This window comes from Heptranchias perlo, chromosome 3 (assembly GCF_035084215.1).
Source record: "Heptranchias perlo isolate sHepPer1 chromosome 3, sHepPer1.hap1, whole genome shotgun sequence".
Classification (NCBI taxonomy): domain Eukaryota; kingdom Metazoa; phylum Chordata; class Chondrichthyes; order Hexanchiformes; family Hexanchidae; genus Heptranchias; species Heptranchias perlo.
The window spans coordinates 82,332,964-82,338,963 of record NC_090327.1 but is presented as its reverse complement, the minus strand read 5'-3'; the positions used below and the strand labels follow the sequence as shown (position 1 = coordinate 82,338,963).

The window sequence follows — 6,000 nt, the reverse complement described above, 5'->3', positions numbered from 1 at the left end:
AATGTGGACCCCACTGCCAATTTAAATATGGATCTAAACATATTAGCCTTTAACATTTTACAAAAGTGATAATTTAAAAACTGTTACATTATTTATTTCTCCTCATAAAGCACATGTACAACATTTAATTTCTTGATGTAGCGTAATCCATAGTCACCTATATTATATTTCTTCAATATAAAACTTTTAATTAACTAGTCTATCATACACAAAAAACAATTTCCTATCAAATCATACTGTCACAGTACTGATGCATTTGTAATGATCTGGAGCCTCAGCAGCAATAATCACTCACACAAATAACATGGCAACGCATCCAAAATACTTCATTCTTCTGTACAAGTAGCTCCATAATAAAACGAGACTCTTAATCTTCAGTCTCGCAAACAGGTCAAAAGGTAGAATTCAAATATTATGGAAAGATCAAAAACCAGCAGTAATATGAATTTCCACTTGAAAAATTCTAGCAAGAGATATTTGGTAATAGTTAGAAAATGCAAGATGTTTTTATGCTCTCACCATCCTCCTTACATTTTCTTGAATGCTAATCGACTTCTTTGCAAAGTACAGTCCTGACAAGAGTTTCCATATAAATGCACAAAAAGAACACCTACAGCTGATAGTTCGCCTCTTTCACTAAATCTTTTCAAAAGGCCTTCAGATTATAAAGTTTGCTACGGCGCCGTTTTTTACTCTTGGCATATTTTGTCAGAAAACCCAATAGCATGAGAGAAAAGTAAGCAAATTATTATAGTGCCAACAAAAAAAAAGATTGAGCTCTTCTTTGCTTCTCATCTGACCAAGTAAATCAGCTTACTTCAAATCTTCCTTCTGTGAGAGCCCTCAGCAGGTATCTAACAAGCCCTGATTAAGCACCAATCAGGATTCTTCCCCACGCTTCAGCTACTTCAATAGGCATAGAAACAGAAATTAATATTTAGTGCATCCAGTCCTACCATCCTTGGGGAAAATCAGACTCAGTCAAATTTTTTCACTGCAAAACGTAATGAACACCGGTTTCAAATACAATTTTGATGTTGTCAATCCTGGTGTGTTGCCCATCTCTCAGCTACTGCCTCAATCAACTACTCTCCTATCTTTAACAAATCACATGAAAGCCCCGATGATGAAAATCCTTCAATCATTTTCTCAAGGCAGGCACCACAGCCCATATATTCCCTTTAGTGGAAACACAGTAGTGTAGTTTGTAAAGGCCATATCACTATTTCACAGCAGGGTGAAGCACAGGAGGAAAGTTAAGGTGAAAACTCTGCTATCCTTCAGCCTCATTGCCCACTGGACTGCAACTACTGTATTAACGACTTGCATAGATCCTGTGTCTCTAGTCCTTGCAGATCTCCCAGTTTACAGAATGATGGCACTATACACAACAGCAGGGTGGTCAGCCACTTCAGTGCTCACTTTCAATGTATGACAAAGGTTTTGAGCAAGAGAAAGGACAGCTCACTGTATACCTTCAGGGGCCAGTATACTATGATTCTCAAAATTAAGAAAATTGCCACGTGTGGTGTCTATAAGATAGCATAATTCCACACTACATAATGGTGAATAAAAAATACTCACTGCTATTGAACACTTGGAGAGCAAAGATCATTCTGTGTTGTATGCATAATACCTTAGTATGCAGCAATTTGGGGGATTAATTTAAAACAACTTCTGACTAAATAAGGCTTGGGGGAGGCACTCTGCTATTAAGCATTGAAGAATAGCTGCTCAAATTTTTTGCTCTAATCAAATCTAATCTCTTCAGCTAAGTCAAAGAGGGAAATGATCAGTTTAAGAGACATCAGAAGATTTACACAGATTGAAAATGAATTAAAATTAGTTTTGCTGTCTGAGATGGGCTAAAATGACAGTCTAATTGCCTCTGAATTGAATATCATAAAGCTTAGCGTGTAATTTTAATCATTGATGAGCTCCAGGTTAATTATGCTCATAGCTTGCATGCAGCATAAAAAAGCATCTCTGAAATGAACCTCAACACAAAGACCATGAAAACCTAATAATTTTCTAATTAGTTCACACACAGGCACATTTACCTCTGCATTTGGCAATTTAACACCAACAATATTTGCATCGGAAATTAGGCTATAGTTTTTGGAACATGATGCAGTACTCCTAACAGTCATAGGAAATAGCAACAGAACACACTGGGTAGATGTGAATACCCTGAGCACTCTCAGAAGTTCACAACCCTAACAGGTCCAATTTTAATCCACATTTGGTAACTCTGGACAATTACAAAATGGGCTCTGTGGTGTATTCTCTTGCCATTTTCAGCACAAAGCAGCCTTGCAATACTTTTTATTTGGTTAACAGGCAGGACCAGACTTGACTATCTACTGTCGTTAGCACATACTCTACATACACCAATAACCGCCAACACTGAATAATTTACATCGGAAATAAGCTCAAAACATGTAGTACTATGTAAAGGACTCCTATTTCATTTCATCATCTTAAAAAGCAGACACTGATAAATGACATGTCTTCACTGCTTTGTAAATGGTTCTACCTATAGCTCCAGAAAGATGCAGAGCAGCATATATTAAAAGCATTATATAAGCACACAGACAAAACAATTCAATTAAGACAATTATGGGGGGGGGGGAACTTTCTACAATGATGAAACAAGACAAAATGCAGCAGACTGTGATTTGTAATGTGGCATCTCTCAACACTTCAAGCACTAAATGACTCTGTGGGGAATGTCTCCATGCTTCTGGGCAATACATAGTGAATCATTATAAACTGATAAATTATAAAATATGCTATATACATCTGAACACTAATCTTGATACCTGCTGTTTGGACATACATGGTTTCTGCAGACAAACCAAATCAAAGCCCTTAGTTCTTCTTCAGACACTACCTAAGAAAGCTTTAACATCTAAAAGCCTTAACAAGCATGCTCTGGTGTTCTGCAAATTTCCACAACATATTTCCCAATAATTTTGATAAATGTATCTTTTTTTACAAACTATTTTATCTTGAGCTATAATCCTGCAACTATAGAACACAATTTGCTCTTAATACATGTCTCTTCTTTTCAAATTTGTATAATAACAAAATCTTCATTTTAAATGCAAACAACTGACTTTCATATATGATTGAATTGCTAACTTTCTCTTTTCCTCCTTCAGCAAATACAGGTTGAATGGCTACGAGCAAAATAATCGATACTCCTACACTAAGATTAACTGACAAAAAGTGTACATGTTAAACAATAGGGCAATGCCTCTGCACTGAATGAATGTTCAGTTCCCATTGGAACAAAGAACTAGAATCACAAATGCCAATTATACCTCAGTTTTTTAATTGAGATTGTCCCAGCCTTCTTCTCCGCTCCAGTGAGACAGTGTTTGAGAAGTGATTAAAAAGAACATGATCTGATCAAGAGAAGAGAATAATGGCAGAGGAATGCTAGGTTTGCCACACTGTTAAGTGCTGGGAAAAAAGACCAATAGAGTTCTTGGCTCTTTTGTTTTTCCATCTGCTGTTTAGTTCCCTTATTTGACTTCAATTCTTTATTTGCAGTGTTAGAGGCAGGTTAAAAGCTGTCCACATAAAACACCAGTTCAACCCACGCAAAGTTAGAACTTACATAACTCTCTTAAAAACAAATACAATTATGCCAGAATTATATCAAGTTTCCTAAAGGTCATCACTGTCTCTGCTGTGGCCTTTTTCCCCACACCAAATCCTCTATCAATATGTCATACTGAGTTAGGCAAAGACAAAAGAGAGGATCAGTGTGAAAACTGCACATATATCTAAACCTGACAAAGGAATGAATAGACCTTCACAAGTGTAATTATACTTGTTTATTTGTTGCCACATACAAACGACTGATGAAAAATCCATCAAAGCAGCATTATACGGACACCAAGAACCCCTTTACTTGCTAAATCCACATTTAGATTTAGTACTATTTTGTTCAAATCTATAAAGAAAAAATGTAATGCATGAACTTTTGCATTGATTCTTGACAGTTTTTCTACAAAATATGCAGTGTTATTAGATACACCAGCAAGCAACCTATCCTGTACTATAACCTCCTTTAGTCCATTTCAGAATCCATGATTAGAAGCTGCAGTACGCACTAGCAGGGTGTGGTGGATGTTCTCCTTGCCGTGGATTGTGTAGAATTAAACAGCTTTTTACTGCACTCGTCCTTTTTAAGCACTTAAATACAGGTACCATACTTTGCACAAAAAGGCAATAATTATGTTAGATTACTTCAGGTTTCCTATCTAAAGTAACGTGGCTTAGGCCAACAATTATGAACTAATCTTCAACTGAGCAAATTTTCCTTTATCTGCTCAGTCTATTGGCCATCTTTCAGAACATTTGAAGTTGTTCAGAAGAAACTCACAGCCACATGTTCTTCTTTGTCACTCTCTATGTGATACAGGTTTTTGGTGATATATCCTTATTGCACACTCATACAAACAAAATTATATTGCAACAAGCTGACTGCTTGTTGCTTTACTGACATATCAAAATGTAATTGTTAGCTGTTTTAATGTTGGCTAATAATGGGCTTATAACTTATTTGCTTAGAAAAAGACTATTTTAAAATGATTCTTGGACACTGAAAACCCAAAATTTATGTAATTTTACAATAACTGAAAACAGTTTTAAAAACTACACAACCCTTCGCTTATAAGAAAGGAACAAATCAAAGTAAACCAATCTGCATAGCTAATGTCTTTGTGAGCTCTCCAATTTAAAACAGAAAAGCTGTAATTTTTTTTGCTGGCAATCTGGAAACACTCTGGAGTTAATTACAGCTGATTCGAAGTGAACCGCACAAACAAAGGCCAGTCTATGTCCAGACAATTATACTGCATTAACCAGCTTAGAGCTTCCTGCTGATGTTTCAGGGCTCTTCTATTACACCCTTCTACCTTCCCAGCACGATAGAAAGTGCTCCTGCAAGGATGAATTAATGAAGAGAACTGCAAAAGAATGTGTGACGACCTCTTTTGACTCGGCAAAAACTTTCCGCCCAAGTCACCACAAAGACGGAGAAGGTAATTAAGTTTGAATGGAAGACTGAAACAAAATATACATCTGTCTTTTAAAAGGTGAAGAAATTAAATCTGAATTGGTTTGAAGGTTTCAAAGATAAATACTCATAAATAAATAGATAAATAAAGGAAAGGTATGTGTGTTTATGCTACCTGGTCAGTCAAAGTTTGCCTTTTTTTACAATCCTGTTCATGAATGCTCACATCAGTTATCAAACCAGATGTTTTTAACCACTAATCAAACAACATGTGACATATACAACCTTAGCATGACAGTTTCTATGGGTTTCATTCTAAGTATAAATACAGCCTTTTTTGCATATTGGAAGCAACATTAGATAGTTGACATTTTATTGTTTGTATCACATTGTAAAGGACATAAATGTGAACTAACACCTTTCTCCACAAAGCTACTTTTAAAAAAAAATCAGTAATTTAGTATGAACTACAATGTTATTCTTTAAGCAGTGCTAGGAGCTTAGCCCTGATGAACAAGGTCCTCCCACACCCATTTGTAAGATAAGTCAAGCCTCATTGTAACAAACTGTGCCATTACAAACCTTCTGTTACAACAAGACTTTTCCTATACCCTGACTGATGCTCCCCCATGTATTTGAAGTTCAGTATCTGATAGGCTAATGCTGCTGTAGCAAACCCCACTTCGTTCTTGCAGCAAACAAAATCACTATATCATTTGTAACAAAATTGAGCTGCATTGGAGCAAACTGCACAGTTCTAATTGTTTGAGTACTCACATTAACTTCCCAATGTTTCCTCGACATGGTTCCAACACATGCGCATTCAGCGCAAATTGGGTTGGTACAGTCAGTCATTTTTTTGTAGCAGTCTGTAGTGAAGAAGTAATGTTGGGATAAGGGTCCTCAATCATCACAATGATTTACATTTTGAGTTTGTAATAATGCAGCTGGTCTAACAAAAATATATT

The 6,000-nt window shown here is 36.1% G+C and overlaps 1 protein-coding gene across 5 annotated transcripts in view; it reads right to left on the bottom strand.

Moving 5' to 3' along the window:
- Window positions 1-6,000, bottom strand: part of zfhx4 (zinc finger homeobox 4) — a 248,620-nt gene that overhangs the window by 227,608 nt on the left and 15,012 nt on the right. The gene's annotated exons all lie outside the window — the stretch shown is intronic.